General features: G+C 39.6%; 1 protein-coding gene across 5 annotated transcripts in view; it reads left to right on the top strand.

The window, feature by feature from the left end:
- Positions 1-27,028, top strand: part of Ckn (CRK like proto-oncogene, adaptor protein) — a 113,755-nt gene that overhangs the window by 38,470 nt on the left and 48,257 nt on the right. The window contains exon 2 of one of the 5 annotated variants that reach the window (XM_076901278.1): positions 11,628-11,710. The exons of the other annotated variants lie outside the window; for them this stretch is intronic. The gene's annotated coding sequence lies outside the window, so the exon portion shown is untranslated. The remainder of the gene's footprint in view (positions 1-11,627; positions 11,711-27,028) is intronic. 5 annotated transcript variants of the gene reach the window in all.

Below are 27,028 nucleotides of genomic sequence, written 5' to 3'. Positions count from 1 at the left end.
TACTTTATATTTCGGTACTGATGGGGAGTGTAGTCGACAAGGTTTGTGTAAGTATATCGTACGGTTGTTATTCTTCTAGTTGTTATTCTTCTGACTTTCTAACTATTCCGGCGTATTTAAAGGCTCGCCGGTGGGTGTGTTTTTTAGCTAGGACGTGCGGATTCGTCCTTACACATTTTTCGAAGTTTGGTGAGGGAAGCGGCTGTCCACTATTATTGGTTACTGCAAATTCTGATAAAATAACCGCCCCAAACCGTCGGTCACCCGCAGGTACCCAGTCTTACCCTCGGGTGACGCACACGTGAGTTCCGCATGTCCTAATCTTGACCGTAGCAAGCAATAAACCCAAAAAGCGCCTCGACTTGATTTATAGGAAAACGGCACAAAGATTTAAAGAAACGAGGACGACCTTTAGTAGGTATGTGGAGTGAACAGTAATTACCTCGACTTCGAAAGTAGTGGCTTTTTGGAGATTATTCCTGCTACGGACATCTGTTTGCCAAATGTGGCTCTATTTCGAATAATAAAGTCCACTGGGACTTAACAGTGGACAACGGAAAGTATAACACAACAGTTGAAGATGGTAAATAAAATTGATTTAACTATAGCAAAATTTGAGATAGTTTAGTTCAATTTGATTTGACGAGCCAAGTCTTTCGATGGAATGCCCTTTTTTAGCTAATGATAGCTCGCAGGTACAAATTCATCCCCGTGTGACGCACGGGAGAAAAATATCGAATATTTGTTTAGTGAGGTTATTAATGGAAGAAGGTGTGGAAAACATTCGTACTAGCCTGGAGGACACCTCCAACGTCATGGTCCATCCGAATCCGAATTTATCATCCGACTGCCAACACACATGAACATAGCAATAAGAAAGTGCGAGAATTTTAGGAATGTAACGGCTTCTTATTTATTATTATTGCTACGGGTGAATTTGCATTTCAAATTGCTTGATGTTACTTATAATAAGAAAAAGGTCGTTGAGAATGGCTATTGACCGTCTTAATGAATATTAATATGGAGTAAACTATAATTAGTAATTTTACGTTGTAACATTGTCATGTCAATCGCAAAATATAATTCGCACGAAACGTAATCGTAATTCGTAAAGAAACGTTAATCAAATACAAGTAGAAAGGAGTAAGTTGTAAGTGTAAGGTAATTGAAATTATACGTTGTCAGAATGGTGTATTAAGTCTTTATCTGTTTCCAAACGACAATGTACGAGTTCTTTCGAAAACGAAAGCTTGCTCCTCTTAGGGAAGCTTTGGTCTATGTCACCCGCTGAAGAAGGATAGACAAAGCCATAAACCAGATCCCGAACGCTTACAAAGTAAAAACCTCGGAATATATAATAAATATCAATAGAATATAATAACAGAAAACTCCATACTGGAACCGAAGGAAGGAAAAAAAAGAACGTAACATCGTTTTATGTCGCAATGTTTCCAACACCATTCATTTTTATATGTTCCTCCTATATGTAGTGTTTAGGCATTGGGTATTATACATGTTCAGTGTTTGTTATTCTCCACACGATTTGGTTTTTTCATTACCATCTCGTTGCAATAAATTAATTTTTGTTTCATGGGAAGCTATAACGCTTTCTCAGACTAAACTCTAATAATTTACAAATGTCACGGAAATGATGAATTTCTTCCGTGCGATTTTATCATTGCATCCTTGTCTTCCCACTGTTGTAGGGATTGCTTCGAACGCGTTCTTTCTCTTTCTTGGCCGAGTCTTTTTTATATCTTATACATATAAGATCAATTCTACCGACTGTATTAACTTTACGGAAGGATATACTTTTTTATTCGCCATGTTTCTACTAGGATTGTTCATTTACGGATAAGAGGTAGCGTTTTATTTTTGTTTTGTTAACAAACGTACTTTGAAAAGCATTCTGCGGGACTTGCTTTTTAAGTTAGTATCCACATCAAACCGATACAAGTTTGTATAATCTAGTGTAATAAGTTCTAGATTTTGTTGTAGATAAAGAATAAATTTTACATTTTGGCTAATTTTTACTTTTAAATAATTGTAAAAAAGTTATTTTAAATTAATTAAACGAGCCGAATCAAATTAATTGAAATTTTGTGGAAACAGACGTTGTTATTAGAATTGAAATCTCTGGCGGTGCTTTGTTGTGAACTTGCAAAAATAATCGCAAACTTCTCGTATCATACCAAATCAGGATCTCTTTATGTACACCTATACCCGAATCGATCTTCGCGAAAATCTTTGAAGTCGTTCGTGATGTTGTATTGTACTTAATGCCGATCGAATAATCTGATACGATTGCGCTTGCTAGTCTAGATAAGGAAGTGTGATTAATTCCGATTGATTTTCAATTGCCACAAATGTTGCATTAGGAAGGACGAAGAACCATAAAATCGTGATTCCAAAGAGAGTTATTAGGGAATCTCTCTCGCAGACAGGCGTCTCTCGTTAACCCTCCCTCAGTGGTGGCCTTCAGGCCCTGACTATGTCTTCAACCAACGACGAATTGACGGTACATTTTCCCGGTACTTGTCACCGGTTACAACGCCCTCTAATGGCAGGATTGCATTAAACAAAAGCCCGCTACTTGTGTTTGCTGGCATGCCGAGTTATTGTCAACAGTCAACGGCCGCGGAGTTACAGAAAACAAAATCTGCTCGGGAACAGCAAGAAGAAAGAATTTAGTTCTTACAGTGATCATTTTTAGACAGATTTGTTGCCCGTAATTCCAACAATTGCGAAAGGAGAAGAATATTGCGATTTATCGAATGAGTTACCTATATCACGTAAATGTCCGTGTGTAATGCTGTACTGCCATCATCTGGAGGTGATAATTCGTCTGATAGATCAGTAAGGAACTAGTGATCAAAATTAGTGATTTGATCCACGAGCCAACCAACCGAATACTGTCCCTTTTACGAGTGTCTGTGCTTCTAAAATAAGTAATGAGAACGTGGAAAACGCTTCCAGACGTTTATATAAATGGGTACCAACGAATAAGAATGAAATAAAGTGGATGTTTCGATTTGAATTTTTACCATCTTCATTGTAGAGGAACTTGAACCGCTCAAGCGCTAAATCAGTTCTGCCGATCGTCTCTAAACTAAGTCGTTGCGAGGATTAAGGATACGCTATTGGACAAACATATGAGAACTAAATGGCCGCTCCAAAATGGAAGGTCACTTTGAGTGACGTACACGGAAAATTCCGTGGGTGTCTAACAACGACCGTAGTCAGCGATAACCTCAAGAGATACTTAAGTTACAAAATATGGAATACGAAATACGCAATACGCAATACGAAATAAGCTCGCGTAGAAAACGAAATTGTACGAACCGGAAAAGCTACAAGTACATGGTACATGGTCTCAAAATAATTCTCGGTGTTACGAACCGAACTGAGCTATGAAGTATTTACAGACGGGAAAATAACATTACCGCGGAAAGTAATGAGCAAAGGTCGGTTCGATATTCTGTTGAGAATCGTCTCTCAAAAGTGGAATTGATCATAGACGAACTGAAATAAAAGTTTTTAAAAATATCCTGATCCTCTCGAAATATAATACTCTATGCATCGACGAGCCTGTAATACCATTTCGCAGACGATTTCGATTTAGGCAATATTTGAAACAGAAGAGACATAAGTGTAGGATATTTATTAATTAAGAAGAATTACAAGATTTTAGAAATCGTTGGATAGTTCTTTACAACCGAGATGGTACTTTAAAGACGGATTCACGCGAAAAACTCATTCATTCTCACTCTCATTTTAGAATATTTCACATACATAACATTTGAAACCGTAATTATTTATTATTATAATTGATCATAAGTATGATATAAAAATATTTTGAATTATCGTATTTACAGAGGCTAAGCAAGCACTGGACGAAAGAAGTACAACACCAAAACATGTTGCGATGAATTTCTGTGAATATGTGTTTCATAACGGCCATGCATTATGCACCGATAATTGGTAGACCAGTGAAAGACAAAGGAGATGTTTTGGTCCTTTCCACCAAATATTCCAGTGAAATGGAAAACATAACAATAAAAGGAGAAATTTACTGTAAACCAAAAATTGTTTCAGCAGTCCACCGAAGACAATAAAATGATGTAGAAAGTTAGTATTCGAGCTTTCCTTGAACACCGCAACATTTATTTTCTAACTGCGATACTGTCCAAAGTCGGTGTTAATCTCCAATTTGCGTTCCAGCGAAGATCGTGGTTCCTATCGTTATAGAAGAACGTTCAGCAGCGTTGCTTAGGACGCTTCTTCCGGCGATCGATCGAAACTGTGTCTCACACAGGATTAGAAATGCGTATTGGCCAAGGGTGTGCTTCCGCACACCAAAGACGCCGAAGAATTCAGCAGTGAAGAAATTGCGGAAGCCATAAAACAGTTACGGAACTGTAAGGGACTGGGACTCGACCGCATCGAGGTGGAAGTGTTAAACGGCTCATACTCAGTTCTTAAACAGCAGCTGCTCAAAACTGGCTGCTTTCCGAAAATCTGGAAAACAGGTAATATACGCGGAATGCTGAAAAACCTAGACAAGGACGATACGGAACCTACATCTTACAGACCAATATACCTCCTACCCGTAGTAGGAAAAACTCTAGAGAAATTAGTCATACAGAAATTATATGAAACCTTCAACCACGACCAATTATCTTTAGATCGTCCAATCATCCAAATGCGAGAGCTGGTCTCAAAAAGCGAGAAGAAATACGCGCTAGCCATCCTATTTGACATCACAGGAGCGTTTTCGACCACGTTTGCTGGCCATCCAGCCTTCACCGACTAAAACAGAGGTACTGTCCGAAGAACATCTGTAGAATGATAAGCAGTTACCTAAGTGGTCGAACAGTAATACTATGCGGTAAACATGAGGAAATAACTAAGTCCGCCACAACAGGCTGTCCGCAAGAATCTGTGGCGACCTTTCGACACTCGCCACTAGAGGGACTGCACCGCTTACACTTTCCTGAAAGTACCCGATGACCCATCCTTTCCAATATATAGAAGTTCTGACCTGTCTCTAATATCCCAGCCTCTAAGGCAGGGCCTGCTAGGTAGCCTCACTGATGAGTCCACTAGCAGGCCCAGGACGAAATGTTCTTCCCCTCTCTTTTCCTTCCTTCTTTCCTCTTCTATTCTACAGCAAACCGAAGCATTTTGCTTTAATTGTACGACGACGATTTTTGATGGGACTCTGTTTCCTATTTTCACTTTTTAGGGCCTTTAATTGTCCTTCTAATCTGCTGTTCAATAAGTTAATGGGACAGCGTGTTTGCACCGTAGGGGACTTGAGCCGCACGCAGCCGAAACCTTGAGAAAATTCCCTCGACGACGCGAAGCGAAAGACTTGGACGACACTCTAAGGACATGCTGATTAGTGATGTATATACTTTCGGGAAAAACCAATCGATAAACACTAAAACCTGTTACATTTTCTTAACGTTGCGAAAAGAGAAGACGACGGTTTCCATCGATTCCGGTAACCATTGACATTGAGGGCAATGTAACGGGAGTAAGAAACCACACTCGACCTTCTTGCCCACAATTTAATATACAACAATCAACAATAGCCAACAATGGCGAAACAACAGTAAAACAATAGTTCTTAATGTTGGGGGCGGTGCTATGGCTACGATTTCTTTTACGTCGCTACGCGACTCTAGTGAAACTCAACTTGACCTCACAATTCTTAACGAATATGGAGGTTGCTCTAACGAACAGTGTGTTCTCGCCGAACTGTTCTAACCGAACTATATGCTAGCGTTGTTCTAACAGAACTATGTGCTTGCGTCGTTCTAACCGAACTGTCCGAATCGAACTGTCGCGAGGACGAAAATGTCGTCCCTTAAAAATGCGTATAGAAAAGGATGGGAAATCCCAGAATGGAAAGGATGGATGCACAGACGAGGAGAGTGAACGTTTCCACGAAACGTAACGGACGGAAATTGGTCATAAATAAACCAAGTTTAAGGATCTACCGTACGCGACTGGCAATGCTCAGTCGCGACGAAATCTTAAGGGAAACAATTGCTTGGCCCAGATGATGGACACAAACCAGACGGGTATCGGGTTTAGGAAACGCGCGGGTCTGGTCGCCAAGTGCTAACCCGCGGTGGCCAGACCTGCGCTGTGTCGTAGGAACGCATTGTTATTTCTTTAGAAAATTTACGACTAGAAAATACTAGGAATCGTAGCCGCCACAACATAGTTCGCGGCAAACTACGATGGTGTCCCCCTTCTTGATTAGCTCGAAGAAAGAATAGATCGGTGAGATTGTCAATTCATGAAGAGTGGAAGGCGAATCATGCTTTTGTCGATGTGGTCTAGTCTCGGTGCTGACTTTAGGTTGATCTTTTCAAGCCCATAGGTAGACTGTCTTTCGTCAGTTAGAGTCATAATGATTTATGGTTTATTTTTGAGTAGTAGCAACATTGCTAATTGCTAACGCTTCATCATGGTACAGCGCTAACAATACGCTGACACCGAGCGAATCAGTCCTGCGTCTTTCAAATTTATCCTCGATGTCACTACGTCAGCTATGATGAAACGGTAAACAAAGTCGCGGCATAAAGATAAGTTTAGCTTTAACAATTTATCGGGCTTGTCTTTCCTGTCCTAACTCGTATTCACTAAAAAGTAAAGAACGAAATGGATGACACCCTCGTACACCCACCCAGTTTTGGCAGCATCTAGAAGAATCAGACGTCGAACCAGGAGGATAGCGAAGGAAAGCATCGTCGCCACCTCTTATTTCACGGAGGTGAAGCTGTTGAGCAGAAACCACGAAAACCAGAAGAATAACCGATACGTGCTGACCGGACAGCTCGATTTGAATGAGACAGTCATATTTTGTAAAAGAGAAGAGATAGGATCCACTAGTGGACTTTATATGGAAACTAAGGAGGAAATGAATGCTTACGGGAAAGGTTGCTATAGAGCCCAACCGTTCTTTACATCCCATTACCGGTTACATAAATAATTCAGAAATTTCTAACACTAAAGTATCTAAGATAAGTATCTATCTCACCCATCTGAGATAATTCCAGGAACCACTTGCGTAATAGTGAGTACAGCATCAAATTCGAGATCTAGAAATCAAATAAAACGAGAGTTAAACACAAGTGTTATATCTGTAGTGGTAACAATAGTTCTTTTTATGAATATTTCGAAAATTAAAGGAGATAGTTGAGGAGCCAGCTTGGTGTACAACACTCTCTCTGTTAGTCAGTTGCAAGCCGCTTCTTTTGAATTGATAGGTGCAATCGTGTTAGTCGTTAACAGTACAGGTTAACTATTGTAACTATCGTTTTGCAGGCCTCTTGGAGCCGCTCGTAATGCAGAAAGCTCTTCGAATACCACTAAATACGCACAACATATCCTACCATGTAATGTTTAACATATACTATTTATTAAGGATATATATATAAAGAATGATTATAAAAAATATCAATTGCCAAGCGCCTTTACCAATTGCCACCGTCTTTATCTGTCGGGCCTTTTAATAAGAGAGGGGGAGGGGGTCCATGTACGCATTTAGCGATATCTTTCGGAGGCTATAACTTTCGAATGAAAAAAGATATCAACATGAATTTTGTGTCAAAAATCACAAAAAAATTAATCTTTCGAGTGCTGTAACATTTTTTCATTTTTCGGAATTTTTAAGTCATTTTTAATGCATATTTTTGTTCAAATCTGAGGATATTTTTTTGGGTATTGCAATTTTTCCCAAATTTTCACTAATCCGAAAACTAGAAATATGCATTAAAAATGACTTAAAAATTCCGAAAAATGAAAAAATGTTACAGCACTCGAAAGATTAATTTTTTTGTGATTTTTGACACAAAATTCATGTTGATATCTTTTTTCAGTCGAAAGTTATAGCCTCCGAAAGATATCGCTAAATGCGTACATGGACCCCCTCCCCCTCTCTTATTAAAAGGCCCGACAGATAAAGACGCTGGCAATTGGTGACACACATATAGATCTACAAATATGCAGATTTTAAACAAAATCGGTTGGGGGCGAAAACATATGGTTTTTGAATAGGGTCCTTCGGGCGAGCGCCTTAAATTGTTTAAACGGTTTTTCAGATATCCTCGGAAAGAACATTTGCAGGCCTCTCTTCCCACGACTGTAGTGCCGCAGAACCTGTTATTTGTCAACGTTTAATTCAACGTTGGTGTGATTGAGGAATTAACTGTGGTAGAAAATGATCCTTAACGACTTGTATTTCTTATAAATTATATTTCGGTAACTATTGGGGAGTGCAGTAATTAATGACACTTTCGACAAGGTTTTAGTACATGTGCCTTATGATGTTTCGTATTTTTTAAACTAAGTAACTATGGATGACGAGATCTTATAAAGATTCGCTGGTGGGTGTGTTCTTTAGCTAGGACATGCAGATTCGTCATGGGACATTCTACGAAATTTGGCGAGGGAAGCGATTATCGAAAATTATTGGTTAATGTAAATTCTGATAAAGTAACCGTCCCAAAGCATGGGTCGCCTGCAGGTACCGAGACTTACCCTCTGGTGACGCACCCGTAAATTCCACGTGTCCTAATCTTGACCGTAGCAAGTAATAAACCCAAAAAGCGCCTCGACTTGATCAATAGGACAACGACACAAAAGATTCAAAGTAAACGAGGAAGACCTTTAGTAGGTATGTGTAGTAAATAATATGAAGCGGCTGCGCTGCTTCGGATTTTGCTGTGCTGTAAAGATGGAGGAAGAAAGAAGGAAGGAAAAGAGAGGGGAAGAACGTTTCGTCCTGGGCCTGCTAGTGGACTCATCAGTAAGGCTACCTAGCAGGCCCTGCCTTAGACGCTGGGATATTAGGGACAGTTCAGAACTTCTATATATTGGAAACGATGGGTCATCGGGTACTTTCAGGAAAGTGTAAATGGTGCTGTCCCTCTAGTGGCGAGTGCCGCCACAAATAATTAACTGGACTTTCGAAAGTAGTGGGTTTTTGGATATTATTCCTGCTTAGGACAGCTGCTTGCCATATGTGGCTATATTCGACAATCTCCAAAGGACGGATCGACAGTTGCTGTTTTATGAGTTAGCGGACCTGGCTGAACCTCCCTTTGCTTTAGGCTATGTTTCAACAAATAAAATTTAATGGTTCTTAACAGTACCTTAGCATCTGTCTGTTGTTTTTCTTTCCTGTTCAGCCTTGCAATTACGGCTTTTCTTTCCATTACCTAATTTATTACAGAAGTGGTTTGAGTTAGAGTTGAATGATTCGATTGACACGCACTTCATTATCAAACGTAAAGGCACGTTCTTACATGTGATAGACGTAAGGACTATAATAAACATTTAATCAGTACGAGCGACCTGTATTTTGATATTATAGGCGGCAGTCTGCTCACATCGTATCTGTTAAGCGATCATAAGAAGAGTAGTAATCTAAAGCTAAAGATAAATTAAATTCCAAATAAACATAGATAATATTAGTATATATGCAATATAAAGTTATTTTAAGAAGAGAAAATAATGATTTCTTTTCAGAAATTAATTAGTTAATAAATAAAACAACATGTTCTTTTATTTTCTTATGCCGACTAGGAATAATTACGCGCATTCGCGACGCTTTCGCCACTCCTTGGTGTTACGTATCGTCTCATCGAATTAGGCGCGCGAAACGAATGTGTAAGAAATATCGGGTAACAGGGTGCACGGGCGGTCAATGAGGGCCGTGTGCATTTCTCTGCGGCATCGCCCCTCTCCGGGGCCTTGCCTAAACATACGAATGGGTCATGACGTTGAGGGTGGTGTCCTCGAGGCCAGTACGAATGGCCTAAGAAGGCATTCTTGTACGAACCTTCGGGTGAACCAGTAATAAATACGCCCAGTAAACGTTGAGCAATCGAGTTGTTACTCCATTTTCCTCAACATCTTACAAATGTTTCGATTAAATCTAACCTTTTTTTAATAAAGTGTGTATTACACATAGTTAGTTGATGGGACAAATTTGACTAATTATTTTTAACTGGAGTATGGGTGACATTCGTTAATTCTAATCTGTAGAAAAAAATGTTAATGGCTCAACTTGAACAATGGCATGCATAATAAAAACAGGTCATTAAAAAAAATATTCATTCTAATCGTAGGCTAAAATGTCGTAAAAAATATACACCGAGTCTCATTGATTCTGGCTGATCGTGTATTTGGCTAACGCATGCTTCGTAGTCATAGACGAGGTAAATAGAAAATAATATAATCTATCAACATCTATTATTATATGAGTTTATGTGTGAAATGTGCTGTTGCGAAGAATGACTAGGATGCGAAAAATCAGTTATGACGTTTTCATATTTTGTTATAGGTGAAAGTATGCTTTTAATAATAAGAACAATTCAAATTTCCTAGAATTATTGTCAGTTTCACGGCACACATTAAAATCATACATTATTTTGTCATATATTGCCATAATTTATCTGTCACTTCGTTCCCCTCATATACATGCCAAACCAAAATCGAGCAGACTCAGTGCACGAAGCAATTGGTCAGTCAGATGGGATCGTAATGTAGTTTGCTTCGACAATCATGGATCGAAATATCCTGGTTCGAATTCTCGATAAAATAGGTTGTGGCGACTACTATTCCGCGATTTTTACGAAGTCGTAAATTTTCTGTCCAAATTACAATGCGTTACCACTTGGCGACCAGACCTGCGCGCTATCCTAATCCCGACATCCCTCTGGTTTGTGTCCATCCTACTGAGGGCAATGTAACGGGAGTAAGAAACCACACTCGACCTTTTTTGCCCACAATTTAATATACAACAATCAACAATAGCCAACAATGGCGAAACAACAATAAAACAACAGTTCTTAATGTTGGGGGCGGTGCTATGGCTACGATTTCTGTTACGTCGCTACGCGACTCTAGTGAAACTCAACTTGACCTCACAATTCTTAACGAATATGGAGGTTGCTCTAACGAACAGGGTGTTCTCGCCGAACTGTTCTAACCGAACTATATGCTAGCGTTGTTCTAACAGAACTATGTGCTTGCGTCGTTCTAACCGAACTGTCCGAATCGAACTGTCGCGAGGACGAAAATGTCGTCCCTTAAAAATGCGTATAGAAAAGGATGGGAAATCCCAGAATGAAAAGGATAGATGCACAGACGAGGAGAGTGAACGTTTCCACGAAACGTAACGGACGGAAATTGGTCATAAATAAACCAAGTTTAAGGATCTACCGTACGCGACTGACAATGCTCAGTCGCGACGAAATCTTAAGGGAAACAATTGCTTGGCCCAGATGATGGACACAAACCAGACGGGTATCGGGTTTAGGAAACGCGCGGGCCTGGTCGCCAAGTGCTAACCCGCGGTGGCCACACCTGCGCTGTGTCGTAAGAACGCATTGTTATTTCTTTAGAGAATTTACGACTAGAAAATACCAGGAATCGTAGCCGCCACAATTTTACTGATTATATGACTTTTCATGCGTTGGTTGTGATTTCACCTTAAAATTCACATACCAATGTGAACATTTCACATAATCAAAATATTCCTTTAATAATTTATTTACCGATAGAAGGAATTTATTTTAATAAAAACATGAACAAATTTGTTACAGGTAAGAGAGTACTCTATAATTAAAGTGAGATGAAACAGAGAATGATCTAAAGCGGGATTCAACTCGCTGTAATCAAAAATGACGTAAGTTTTTGGATAAAACGTTAAGCTTAAATTACTTTATTATCTATAATTATTGAGATTATAATATCGTCGTTATAATACGACAGTCACACGAAGAAATTTATGTTGAACTTGTTGCAGAAAATTAAGTATACATTCTGTGGTAAGAAGACTATATTAGATCCATATTCTAGGTCTAATCTTATGGGAAAACAGTATAGTAAGACGAAGGTGCTATTACAGTGCGGAAAGAATGTGCAAGTCATTATACTGTAACGAAATTTCCAAAAATGTCCGTCCTCCCGTTTAAACTATTTAAAGGTCGACATAGAATGAAAAGACGTGTAGAAGAAAATAGATGCTCGATCATCATTCAAAGTCATTAAAATTTAAGACGTACATTCGTAAATATTTGAATTAAAATGTGTAGTTATGTTGGAATTGAGTTTAGGAAATAACTAATACTGATTTATATTCTTTCTAGAGAAAGTATCGTTTACTATCGCCTTTTATATAAACAGACCTTAGAAAAGAACGTAAACCATCTGTTCTCACTTGAAGATAAGAGATTAATTTTTGTACTTTATTTCCAACGAAAACCAACAAGTTACAAAGGAATTAAGGAGTCGATGCTCTCTATGATTAGGATGTTAGTTTAATTGGTAAAAGGATGTGAAATTGACAAAATATGTTACGGAATATTGTCGTCGAAAATTTCTTCTTCTCTTCTTTTAAAATTCCTGTGGAATACGACTTGTAGAGCTTTTTGTGAAATGTGGCCGTTACCAGATTCGAAGCAAGGCGTATCGTATCACTTCTGTTCTGTTTACTGTTTGTTCAGTAATATCTAACGAAATTTGCTCATATTCATTTTATAGACTAAAGAATAGAATTTTTTAAATTATTATTGCATTAATTTTAACTTTTCAAAATCTATTTGATACTAAAAGCAGAAGAAAATTAACCGTAGTATAATATGAAATTTTTAAATCAATCTTGCATTAATTTCAACGAACTACGTTTAGTACATATCTGTTTAATATGATATAATATCTCTATGTATTTGTTTCTTTGTTTTTCACATCTGTTATTTGTACAGTCAGCACATTTTAGATGATAAACGTAAGAAATGTTATGTATGTATGAAGTTTAGAATTTATGAATTCTAAGTTATTCATTTCGGTAGACGTAGCTTGGAAAATGCAACATTTCGTTGCCAAGAAAGTATTTGTAATCACGTACTTTTTGGTTTGTATTCCACAGGATATGAACATGTACATAAATTGATATTTATATCATGAATATTTATTATACGATGATGTTCAACTAATAGTATAATGGACAATAGAATTACGGGAGACAATCATTCGCATATGCTGTTATAATATCATATTGGCTACTTACTGCTTTGTGGCTCCCTTTCCCCGGCTAGTATAAAGAGCGACATTGTCCTTCAACAAATATCATAGCCCCTTTTTGTTTGAATATTATTTATACGTTGCTACTTCGTAAATTGAAACTTGATAACGAATTTTCAGTATGCTTTGTCAGTTTTTTGTAGAATGTATCGTGTAAATTTTATCCATAAAAAGAAATGTTCACCTTGAATGAATATCTATGTTGCGTCCCTAGCTTCGCATTGCTCAATAGCTGGTTGGAATACCAAGGACGACTTTTTTATTTTGGGTTTTCATATTTTTAAATTAGCATGTTAAGCTAGATAAATTACTATTGGAATGTTCGTAGCGTTTGATTGAAACTTAGTTTCATAATAATCTATTTTACATCTTTTACAAACTTATATACGAACTGTGGTTTAGCGTAGCTACTCGATAGCAGGGGTAAAAAGTGCTTGGGCTACGTGGTCGAGTGGCATATTAATTAGGACTTTTCGTGTTTATGGCACGTCATTAGCTATTGAGTTAAAGTATTAAAGGTGCGAATCGTTACAAATTCGAAAATGAAAGCAATCTTTAAGGCCCTAATCCTGCTACTTGGGAAAATTAAGATAATAAAAAAAGGTAAGTAATATTTGGAAATCTTCAGGAATAACTAGTTGATTGCGTCCGTAACATGAACTTGTCGCGATGTGACAATCTATAATAATAGGAAAATAATTACGCAAACATTCCAATAGATGTAAAGCTGCTTTACACTCAGTTCATTTCCATGTCGTTTCGTTTCGTACTTTGTGTTTATTGCAGACTTTACACATCCTTACTGAGCTTTCCGTTCGAGGCGTCGTTAAATTATAGTATTCTAACAAATAAAGAGAAAATGAAAAGGGAAAGAAAAGAAGAAGAAAAGGGTCGACTTGCCATAATAATAATAATAACAATAGCAATACTTAAAAAAAGAAAAGAGATATGGCATAAACGCAAACGTGGCTCTCTTCTAGTGAAATATAATAATACGGGTCTAGCAGTAGTTAATCGCGAATTACCAATAATTAGACGTACTCCACTATTAATTAAATATGGTTTTCACTCATTCCAATTTAACAATCTTTCTATCAGGCTAGTGGCTCTCCAGTGTTATCCGTGTTCTTCACAGATCAATTCTTCAGTACGTCCTTGGCGGAGTCTTCGGGTTGCTTCCGATTGACCACAGTGGACTGGGCGCTTCTGTATCGATCTTCTCGGTCGATTTCGTTCGTAAACGGTTTCGCCAGGGGCTAAGAGGTGACTTCGTAGCGGGTCTCTCCGGGTGTTGTTCGGCTAATTTTTGCCTTTTTAAGGGGGATTGGGAGAGGAGGAACTTATCCTGTTAAAAAATGAAATTTTTAGCAATTCTTAAGTTGCTTGCTTTCACTGATTTATATTTGCCCACAGTCCCATCGATGACAGAGAGATTTCTAGTTTCTAATTACGTGTTTATACATATGTACATCTCCGTATTTAACCATGGGTTGATAAAAAAATGTCGGAAGATTTGATTTAGGAAAGTTTGTATTTGGCTCGCATTAGAAAGATTGTTACCGCAAAAGTAAAACCGGGTAATTCCGACAGACAGCTAAATAGAACGGCGGACGATCTTTCCGATCGACGGAACAACAAAACGTGGGCTCTTGGAATGCCTCATTTATTACGCGTAGGAACGTCAGGATACTAAAAGGTTACTTTTCAGATTAATTGACGTTTTAAGTAATTTCGTCAACTACCGCGGCTTTTGACAAAATAGTTTTTAAAATTATTTAGTTTCGACATCCCCGATAGCTATAGCGTACTTCTTAAGGGTCTCCAAAATTCCGAAAACGTCACCGAGGCGCTCAAGAGGGTGTGGACGATACTTGAAAGACCAGACTGATTGGTAATTTGCATCGTTTCGGTAAATCCCAATAGTATCCATCTTCTGCACGGTGGACGAGCTCCCAATAAACTATCGAGCCGACAAGACAGTCACCGACCACCAACGAACCCAACGAATAATAACAATATCGAAACAATTCCCTTACAAAAGCAGACGGTTTGTAAGAGAAACCAAACGACACAGTCAGTCTCTAGCATGCAATCAAGTGCCAAGTACACAAACAAGCTGTCCAAAATTAGTTTGACCCTATGCAAATTGTCCGAGCGTTGCACGAGTGCAAGTGATTACAACTAATTTCTAATGTCGGTAAGTAAGACAAAACTGCAACTAATAAAGAATAAAAATTACAGAAAAGGTATTTACGTTTTTACAATACTTTTATATCACACATCGAATAAGATTCAGGAGTGAAATGATATGAAAACGGGCTAGGCAAGAGAGTGGAATTCTCTGATTGCTGCATATCATTAGAATTGTTTGTAAAACCTTGTCTCCTAATTATTATTGTTTAGCATCAAATTTCCTGTGCTTTTATGGGTTGCTTCGAATTCAAAAATTAAAATGAAAAATTAAAGATAATGACTTAAAACTGCAGGAAAATATTTGCCTGTAATACTTAGGGGGTCCCAGAAAAAGTTTCAGTAGTAGAAGGGAAATGTGTGGTGGTGAATTCTCCTGAACTCGTTTAAACAGGAATTTTGAAAGAGGTTGAGGAAGAAAAATATTATATCGAAAATCATCAGAATAATAACTGATTCATATTTCAGGCATTTTTAAATGGAATGTTGTCAAGAATACGATAGTGCGTGTAACCCAATAGATTTACTTTTAACAAAACCTTATTAAAAGTCTTCTGATCCGCGCGGGAAAAGAGTTAGCTTCTAACGTCTCGATAGTATTTATCGATTGCTGAATTGAGATGCGTCCGTTGCAAGATAGAAAAGAACTGTGAGTTTCGACACGCTTTTTTCTTGGAGTTGCGATAATCCTGTTAAATGTGTGCTTTCTTTCAGGAAAAGGTAGGTTCTTAAGGTGTATCCAATAAAAGACTGAACCGAGAAAAAGGAACCTGTACGCCCGTAGGAGGGGGTTTAACAAGAGATAGCTTCAAAACAAACCCACTGATCAACATAGTTTTAGTTTTTAGCAAATCAATAATACTATACCATTGTTACAATTATACCAAAGTACAGGTTTTTTCGTAAATCAGGGAAACTTGATCGATGTTAAATATTCTAATTTCACTATTGCGCGGCGTACTCGCGTATTTAAACATATTTTGCAGCTTTTTATCTATTTTTGTCCGGTTGTCATTTAAGATGAAGATCCTCGAGACAGCCGTCTTTGAAAGGCTTTCTGTTCTCAACGGTTAAATTGCATTAAATTGCGCACAAAACATGCATTTCTAAATGATTACAAGTCCGCTGACTGATGACAACTTAGTTCGCACAGAATAGCTCCATGTCAGCAACGAATGCACCGTGTTTTACCGTTCGCGAATACCTTGAGAAACGGTATACTCTCTGTTGTAAATTTAATTTATTAAGCAGATTATTTTTACAAGAGACGCGGTGAAACCGTAGTGAGTGTATAACGACTATCCAAGAGAGTGACCGTGTCGGGAACCGTAAAGAAACACAATGTAATGCGTTTCCCGAGACTCTCGGCTTTTAAGGACGAAAACAGCGGACTATCGGACTTGGTCGGCGCGGCCGACCCGGCATCGTTGAACTCCAACACCCTTCCTCAACGATGATCGCCTTAACTCTGCTGGGTGATCAATCCGCAGCTTTCCGCCATGCTCTTCAATCGTATTCTGCCCAGTGGTTTTGTTAACATGTCTGCAGTCATTTGCTCTGTGGGGCAGTATTGGTAGTCCATAATTCCGTGTACCTGCAACTCTCGAACAAAATGATATTTTGTGTCGATGTGTTTTGTTCTATGGTGGAACCTGTTGTTGCATATAAGTTTAAGGCAACTTTGATTGTCTTCGTAAATTGTTATCTTCTCTTGGACTTTCCCCGTAAAATCTTCCAGCAGACGTTGTATCCACAATCCCTCTTGCGATGCCTCGGCAAGTGCAACGTACTCTGCTTCTGTGGACGATAAAGCCACACATGCCTGTTTCCGGCAACTCCAACTTATTGGTGCTCCATAATACCGGAATAGGTAACCGCTATTTGATTTTCTATCAGACCTATTTTGAGCCCAATCTGCGTCCGCAAAACCAATCAGACCCTTGTTGGCATCTCGTTGACCGAGCCGTAATTCATAATGAATTGTGCTCTTTTAGTAGCGGACGACCCTCTTCGCCTCTGTCCAGTCAACTGTTGTCGGCTCTTTGTTGTGTTGGCTCAAAATCGCAACGCTTGCGGAAATATCAGGTCGAGTGTTAACCGCTAGATATAATAACGCTCCGATCAGCTGTTGATACCTTTCATTTTTTGGCATCGGTGGTGAGCCTTCTCTAATTTTTGCATACCCTAAATCTAAAGGTATGCTGGAACCTTTTGCATCTTCTAAACCAAATCTGTTTAGAAGTTTCTGTATGTATTTGGTTTGCTTCATACGGTAAAAACCGTCTTTATCTTTTTCTATTTCTATAGAGAGATAGTGCTTTAATAATCCAAGATCAGTGAGTTGAAATTGCTTTACCAAACAATTCGCTGCTTCATTAATATGATCTACGGATTTTGCAGCGATCAAAATGTCGTCTACGTAAATAATTAAATAAATTGCTTGTTCCTTATAACGCTTTGTATACAAGCACGGATCTATTTTACTTTGTATATACCCGTTTTCTTTTAATAGGTCATTTAATTGATCATTCCATACCTTGGCTGCCTGCTTCAATCCGTAAATGCCCTTCCTCAATTTGCAGACATGATCCTCTTTGCCTGATATGACGTAACCTTTGGGCTGCTCCATATATATCGTTTCTGTTAAATTTCCATTCAGAAACGCCGTTTTTGCGTCGAAATGTTTCACCAGCATATTTTTCTGACCTGCAATTGCTAAAAAAGTTCTTAAAGTTGTTTGTCTTACGACGGGTGCAAACACTTCATCGTAGTCGACGCCGTATTTCTGAGAAAAACCACGTGCAACGAGTCGGGCTTTATGTCTTTTAATAGTCCCGTCACTGTTATGTTTTACCTTATACACCCATTTGCACGTAACAATGTTTTTATTTTCCGGTTTAGGCACTACATCCCATACACTGTTTTTCTTTAAAGAAGCAATTTCTTCGTCCATGGCGTTTTTCCACTGGACTTTATCTGGTCCCGATAATGCCTCCTTTATATCCTTCGGCTCGCTTCCTTTGATCGTTACTTTGTTTAGGGAAGCCATGTACCTATCCGGTGGCACACCACGGTTCGGTCTCTCTGATCGTCTGCACTGGACGCGTTCTTCAGTTGTTGGAGCCTCCAACACATCTTCTGCTTCGAAGAAATCCTCTGAGCTGTGTTCTTCCGACGACTCCTCTTCGGATTTTTCGCCTTCTAGGCTCTCTTGATCATCCTCGCCATGGTTAATCATTGTCGGAAAAGTGACTTCGTTGTTAGTCGTGTTAATCGATTTATTTGTTTTATCCAAAAACACCACGTCGCGGCTGATTTTAATTTTATTTGTATTCCTGTCCAGCAATCTGTAGGCCTTCGACTCTTCGGAATAACCAACGAAAACGTATTTCTCTGCTTTATTGTCCAGTTTTTTCGTTGCTCTTTATGGACGTGAACGTATGCACCGCACCCGAAGATGTGTAGATTTCCGACGTCTGGTTTTTTTGAAAACCATAGCTCGAATGGGGTTTTTCCTGTCGCTTTTGTTGGTAAACGATTCTGTAAATAGTTAGCCGTATTTAACGCCTCTCCCCAATACTTTTTCGGTAAATCCGCGTCTAGCAGCATACATCGCGACATTTCTAATAAGGATCTGTTCTTCCGCTCCGCGACACCGTTTTGTTGCGGTGAGTATGCGGCGGTATATTGTACTTGAATGCCTTCTTTTCTCAAGTACCCTTGCAATTCTTCATTAATATATTCCCTTCCTCTATCCGATCGTATCTTCTTCGGTTTCTTTTGAACTTGTGTTTTTGCCATTTCCACAAATTCCTTGATACGACCTACAGCTTCGTTCTTATGATTTAATAGATAGACATGGGTATAACGGGAATAATCATCAATGATGGTTAAAATATACCTTTTATTGCCTGGCGTAATTGTTTGCATGGGCCCGCAAACGTCCGTGTGAACAAGTTCTAAAATCTTAGTTGACCTATTTTTCGACTCCTTAGGGAACGGTATTCGCGACATTTTTCCCATGATGCAACATTCACAGGTTATTCTTTGACCGCAGTTTGTTATCTTTATGCCTGTGGCGAGTCCTTTGCCGACAAGCTCGCTTATCGCGTTGGGGTCCCGGTAACCAAAACGTCGGTGCCAAGTGTGTTGGCAATTGTCTGTATGTTTGGTATCGATTTCGTCACTCGCAACGCACGCACTTTCGACCGTTTTCACCCGATAAAGATCGGGAGATAGTGTTGCAACCGCGCGTAATTGTCCATCCCTCGAAATTTTACAGTCTTTATCGTCGAAGGTCACGATATACTTGTCTTTCGTCAGCTTCCTTACGGATAGCAAACTAGAACCGAGCGACGGAACATACAGCACGTCACGCACTTTCATCTCGGAAACTTTACCTGAATCTACTACACACTTTACTGTACCTGATCCGATTCCGTGCACATCAACCGTTTTGTCTTCGTCCGCGAGACGCACGTGTCCTCCCTTTTCCGCGTTGAATTCTTGAAAAAATTCTTTTGATGAAGACATGTGACTCGTTGCACCAGAATCGACTATCCAGCAGTGTAGTTTTTTGTTTGTGTGCGTTCCGACTTTGATGCACGTTTCCTCAGAACTGTCCGCCGAATTCTTCGCGTAAAAACAATGTTCGCTTGACGATTTTTCTTTCGACACTGTATTCGCATTTTCTTTCTTGCTTTTCCACGACTTGTATTTCGTGCAATCGTTTTTCAAATGTCCGGATTTTTTACAAAAATAACAAGTCCTTTTGGGTTGTGCACCGGTTTTACCTTTAAAATGCGATTTCAACGCTGATTCCGTATTTGATATATTTTCCCTTGTATCTTTGGCGCCTTTGCGTCTTTTGAACTCATCGATTAATTTACCTTTTACAAGTTTTAATGTGAAATCCTCCTCGGGCCTGCTTTCCAGGGCTGTAACTAAAGTTTCGTATGATTCCGGAAGACTTCCGAGCAGCATTGCAGCCATCAAATTATCCGGTAAATCCTGACCGAGAGCGGATAATTGCTCGAAATATCCTGACATCGTGGTAATGTGATGTTCCATATCACCATCTTCCTTCATTACCGTACGGCACAAACGCTTTAACAAAAGAACTTTACTTGTTAAAGTGGCCTTTTGATGATATTCTTTTAAGGAATTCCAAGCTTCGCGTGCCGTTTTCGCTTTCCGGATGTGCTGCAATTGGTTATCGTCTACTAAAAGTCCAATTGTAGCACGTGCTTCATTGTCTTTAAGCGTCCACGCAGCGTTCACTGGTTCCGGTTTATTTTCCGTGATCACTTCCCACAATTTTTCTTTAATTAACAATAGTTCCAGTTTATAACTCCACACCGAGTAGTTTTCACTATTTAGTTTCTGGATCGCAAACTGAGTGCCACTTGTACCATAAGACATTGTGCTTCACTTTGTTAAACTTTATGTCACTTAAAACCTTTCTCACTGTCTTTGCTGTTACCTTAATCACTATACACCGACCCTGGGCCCACAACCTGTTGTAAATTTAATTTATTAAGTAGATTATTTTTACAAGAGACGCGGTGAAACCGTAGTGAGTGTATAACGACTATCCAAGAGAGTGACCGTGTCGGGAACCGTAAAGAAACACAATGTAATGCGTTCCCCGAGACTCTCGGCTTTTAAGGACGAAAACAGCGGACTATCGGACTTGGTCGGCGCGGCCGACCCGGCATCGTTGAACTCCAACACTCTCGAGTGTATTCGATTAGTAATTTAAGAAAAACGGTCATTCGAAACAGTATAATCTCTAGTACACTACGGGAAATGTTTACTTCCCTCCGGCCAAGACGATTTACAAACACATTCGGTTACACACATAGACAAAGTTCCTCTTTCTTATTTCATTAAACAGTATATTTTTGTAAAACATTAGAATTAGTGCAGTAGGATTGCACGCGGCAAGAAGTCGAGTCAAAACAAAGACCGGGTAGGGATTTACGTCGACCCCTGTCTACTAGGGCTCCCAATCGCATCCCGAAGCACTACTCTGTCGATGTCAATGCTCGGTTAAGAGAAAAATATCGCGATGGTACAAAGCCGATAGTCTTCGTGCGAGACATGTAGCGTTGTTGAACCACATAATAACGTACTATCAATTTCTAAGATTGATACAATGAAACATAGTTAACTGTATGTCTAATATCTATATATGTGTAATTTATAAATATTCTTCCTACACAACTTTCCGTTTTTACTCTTTGTCGATAACCATCGATATTACTTAATATCCTCTTAGAAAATCCAAATAAAAGAACAGCGTGGATTTAATTTATATGAATACGTTACTTCTACTTGGTTTAAAAGTTTCACTTTATATACAGGGTGGGGGAGTAACTATTCGCACCTCAGATATCTTTGAAACTATAAGGTTCCCAGAAATTTTTGCTGATATAAAATTGCACAGTACAAAGGGGCCTATCCGTTGGCGAAAATAGTTTTTTTGTAAGTGAAAGTATATCGGACATTTGACCTTCATTTTTTTAAATGGATCGGTAGTGAAGCATCTTAAAATGAGTTCAACGACCCGTAACATGAAGCCATTGAAGGTCATAGGAGGTAGACAAATGCAAGTAAGTAACTGCAAGTAATAATGTAATAAATAAAACATACGTGTTACGTCCCGACGTTTGGTTTAACGCGGGTGTGAGTTAAGGGATTAAACTTCGTTGAATAATGATCCTTAACCACTTATGTTTTTTTTATACTTTATATTTCGGTACTGATGGGGAGTGTAGTCGACAAGGTTTGTGTTCTCGTGTAGTTGTTATTCTTCTAGTTGTTATTTTTCTTCTTCTGACTTTCTAACTATTCCGGCGTATTTAAAGGCTCGCCGGTGGGTGTGTTTTTTAGCTAGGACATGCGGATTCGTCCTTACACATTTTTCGAAGTTTGGTGAGGGAAGCGACTGTCGACTATTATTGGTTACTGCAAATTCTGATAAAGTAACCGCCCCAAACCGTCGGTCACCCGCAGGTACCCAGTCTTACCCTCGGGTGACGCACACGTGAGTTCCGCATGTCCTAATCTTGACCGTAGCAAGCAATAAACCCAAAAAGCGCCTCGACTTGATTTATAGGAAAACGGCACAAAGATTTAAAGAAACGACGACGACCTTTAGTAGGTATGTGGAGTGAACAGTAATTACCTCGACTTCGAAAGTAGTGGCTTTTTGGAGATTATTCCTGCTACCGACATCTGTTTGCCAAATGTGGCTATATTTCGAACAATAAAGTCCACTGGGACTTAACATGCAGGCCCCCTTGAACGGACACGTTCAATCACATGAGCTTGTTGTTTAATTGAATACAATTTTCAACATATAAATGGTTTACAGTAGTTTAATTATATGTTCGGATTTCTGGCAACTCTATACTTAATTTTATCTTCTACACAGCTACTACATTAGGTTGAGTTATTTATCCGTGTGTCTTAACCTACTCGGATCCTTAACTATGGTTCAATGTACAAATAAAGTTATAATGTTTGATTTGCGACAATTATTCGACAGGAAGAGGACAGAGTTTCTTGGTACATCGTTTGTACTCTCCTTTGTCGGTCTTCACTGTAGCTACCCTGTTGACACCGTCTGGTCCAGGATGAACGGCGACGATTCTTCCGAGTTTCCATTGAAGTGGAGGAAGGTTGTCTTCTTTGATGACAACTAGCGTTCCAAGCTGAATGTTGTCACACGGATTAGATTGCCATTTGCTGCGAACAGTCAATTGATGCAAGTATTTTTTGTGCCACCTGCGCCAAAAATGCTGACGCAATTTTTGTGCACGTTGCCAGGCTGATAAACGATTAGATCCCGTGGTCTCGAAGTTCATCTGTGGAAAGCTGGTTAAAGGGCCACCAATCAAGAAATGTCCAGGAGTCAAAGGTTACATATCATTGGGATCGGACGACATGGGTGACAAGGGACGCGAGTTTAATATGGCTTCAATTTCGATAACGTACGTTTCTAATTGCTCGAAAGTCAATAGTGTGTCTCCTACTGTACGAATAAGGTGATGTTTGAACGACTTTACCGCCGCTTCCCATAGTCCCCCAAAATGCGGTGAGCGTGGAGGAATGAAGGTCCAAGTAATATTTTGATCCGTGAGAAACCCCTGTACTGTTTCTTTGTGTTGCTTGGACTGAAATAACTCATAGAGTTCGATGAGTTCTCGACTAGCGCCGACAAAATTTGTTGCGTTATCAGATTGGATTGTTTTCGCGATTCCTCGTCTAGAGAAGAGTCTTCTTAAGCAACCAATAAATGCTTCTGTAGTCAAATCGCTTGATAGTTCCAAGTGAACCGCTTTAGTAGCCATACAAACAAAGATAGCGACATAAACTTTGATTTTGTTCTGATTTCGAAAGCGTTTTTCTTTGATGTATAGTGGCCCGCAATAATCGACACCGACATTAAGAAAGGGGCGGGAAGAGGATACGCGTTCTTGAGGGAGATCACCCATTACGTACTCTACGCCGCGTGGTTTCGCGCGGAAGCATCGCACGCAATTATAAACAATTTTTCGTGTAACATTTCGACCGTCAAGTGGCCAAAAATGTTCGCGGACCGAATATAGAGTGGCTTGTGGTCCGGCATGTTTAAGCCTTTCGTGTTCTTCCCGAATAATAAGGCGAGTTATGTGATGGTCGGGCGGCAGTAGCATTTGATGCTTCTGTTCTTCAGGCAATTCTGAATTACGCAGCCTACCCCCTACACGAAGAACTCCGCTATTATATAGGAATGGTTTCAATGACGTTAAACGACTTTTATTCGGTATTCTCCCTTCGTTGCGTAAAGATTGAATTTCTTTGAAAAACACCACCGACTGCGCAATTAGTATAATTTTGTCCTTCGCGGTGTCAATTTCGCTTGCTGTGAGGGGTCCCGTCCGTTTTTCTATATTGTGTTTTGAATTATGAATGAAACGCAAGACATACCCGAACACTCGTTTAAGCATTTTAAAGGACCCGTGATTTTTTACGACCCTGTCGTCCCTCGGATTTAAATTTACGCACGCTGAAGAAACAACAATTGTACGTTTCTAAGGAACTTCATTTAAATAGATTTTAAATTTCGTAGGCCAAAACTGTTCCTCGCGAGAAAGCCATTCAGGTCCGGTTTTCCAAATTTTAGAATCTACAAATTCCTGTGGCGTTTGTCCCCTCGATATCAAGTCTGCAGGATTATCCTGTGTGGAGACGTGCCGCCATTCACAGTGTTTTGAATAAGTTTGAATTTCAGCGATTCGATTGGATACGAATGTTTTCAACAAACGAGGCTCCGTATTTATCCAATGCAGAGTTATTGTAGAGTCCGACCAAAGATAAACTTTATGTAATTTAAGCTGCAACGCCCGTTCCGTTGCTGAATACAATCGTGCGAGTAAAAGGGCAGCACATAGTTCCAAACGAGGTAAGGTACAGGATTTTACCGGGGCGACTCGCGATTTCGAGCAAATTAGGGATATACGACACTGACCTTTCGCGTTGGTTGAGCGCAAATAAATGCAGGCTCCGTACGCTCTTTCGCTCGCGTCGCAAAAACCGTGCATTTGAATTTCATTCGAATTGGGTGTGACGATTAACCTATCGAAACTAATCTCCTCCAAACATGGTAACTGCTCCTTGAATTGCACCCACACCGTATGGATATCTGTGGGGATTGACTCGTCCCATGACACTCCTGCTTTCCAAAGTAGTTGAATTATTATTTTCGCCCTAACGATAACTGGACCTAATAACCCTAGTGGATCAAATAATTTTGCGACCTGCGACAGAATAGAACGTTTGGTTACGACCCTTGAAGATTCTGGTAATGTCACCCTGTAAAATATGACATCCTTATGCGAATTCCAATGAATACCTAGGGTTTTTACCGCATTGTTGGGATCAAGCGACAGGTGACTTGCGAGGGTTCGATGAAATTTCGGTTTCAGGTATTAATGATCGGTTATTGGAGTTCCATTTGCGAAGTGGGAAACCTCCTTTTTGTAAAAGCGCAATCAACTCATCGCGAAGAGCTATAGCCTCTTGGATTGTATTTGCACCTGTTAGTAAATCGTCGACATAGAAGTCCCTTGTCAGTACGGTAGCTGCCATGGGATGCTGAGCTCTTTCGTCACTGGCCAATTGATGTAAAGTACGGATAGCGAGAAAGGGAGCGCACGAAGTGCCATACGTCACGGTATTGAGGGTGAATTCTCTTATGTTTTCCTCCGGATTTTTGCGAAATAGAATTCGTTGATAAGCCGCATCATCTGGATGCACTAAGATCTGCCTGTACATTTTTTCTATATCGGCTGTAAATGCGTATCGATGAGATCTAAACCGGTTTAATATACTAAATAGGTCGTCCTGAATCGTTGGACCAACCATTAATGAGTCGTTCAGCGATGTACCCGATGATGTTTTCGCCGAACCATCAAAAACGACACGAATCTTTGTTGTGATACTATCTGCCTTCATTACCGCATGATGAGGAAAGTAGAAATTATTTTTAGTATCGTTGGGTTCTGCTAGCGACATATGATTTAGCTTGTGGTATTCTGCGAGAAATTCGCAATACTTTTCTTTTAGCGCAGGATCCCTTTGGAATTTTTTCTCCAAGAAGTAAAAGCGACGAAGCGCGACCGACCGAGATTCCCCTAAATTTTTCTTATTATTATTAAACGGTAATCTCACGACATATCGACCTTTGGAGTTACGTTGAATGCTGTCTTTAAAATGATTTTCACACGCCTGCTCCTCAGATGATAATACCCTTTTTAATGGAATCTCTTCCAGCTCCCAAAACCTAGTCAGATTTGCATCTGATGGGGTTGATGATGTACAAAAACACTGGAGTCTGGTCTGCAACAATGATCCATTTATCTCCCCTGCCACAATCCATCCTAACTGGGTTTTTTGCAGCACTACATCAGAGAGATTCTTTAACGTTATTTGTCCGACACATAACAATTTATAGAATAATTTCACCCCAATTAATAGATCAACCTCCGAAGACTTGTAGAACTCGGGGTCAGCTAATATAATATTTCGCGGGATTTCGAATTTAGTTCGGTCTACTGGTATTGATGGCATAGCCCTAGTGATTCGATTCAAAACCAGAAAGTCTAACCTCTTAGAATATTTGCTGAATCGCGATTTTACTGTGGCCGACACTGAATGGTTTATATCGGTCGTAATATTTTCGACACCCAAAATTGAAATATCTACCAACTTCCTATCTAAATTCAACAACGAAGCTACTCTTTCGGTTACGAAGTTAGCCTGTGATCCAGCATCCAAGAAGGCTCGGCAAGTTATAGTTTTACCCTGAGCATTTACTAATTCTACAATAGCTGTAGCTAGTAGTCCCTCAGATGAAACTTGTGCCTGTAAATTGATAACCGCTTGGTTTGGAACAGATTCGGACTCCTGATGATTGTCGGGTTTCTTATCGAAATGAAGAAGAAAGTTGTGCCTTTTATGGCAAATACGACAGGGAGGCGCTGTACAGTCGATGGAGCGATGATTTGACCGAAGGCAATTTATGCACAGCGCCTGTTTTTTTGCTTCTTCGAATCGTTTCGTTGGCGGTAATTGTTTGAATGTCTCGCAGCGATAGATTTGATGTTGGCCCGTACAATGAGGACAAGCTAGCTTGGAAGTTGACGACACAAATGCGTGTCGCGGGCGGTATTTAGATCGAGTA

The sequence above is a fragment of the Xylocopa sonorina genome, chromosome 9 (genome assembly GCF_050948175.1).
Source record: "Xylocopa sonorina isolate GNS202 chromosome 9, iyXylSono1_principal, whole genome shotgun sequence".
NCBI classification, from domain to species: domain Eukaryota; kingdom Metazoa; phylum Arthropoda; class Insecta; order Hymenoptera; family Apidae; genus Xylocopa; species Xylocopa sonorina.
Note: the sequence above shows the minus strand (reverse complement) of the source record. Positions and strands in the feature narration are given on the sequence as shown.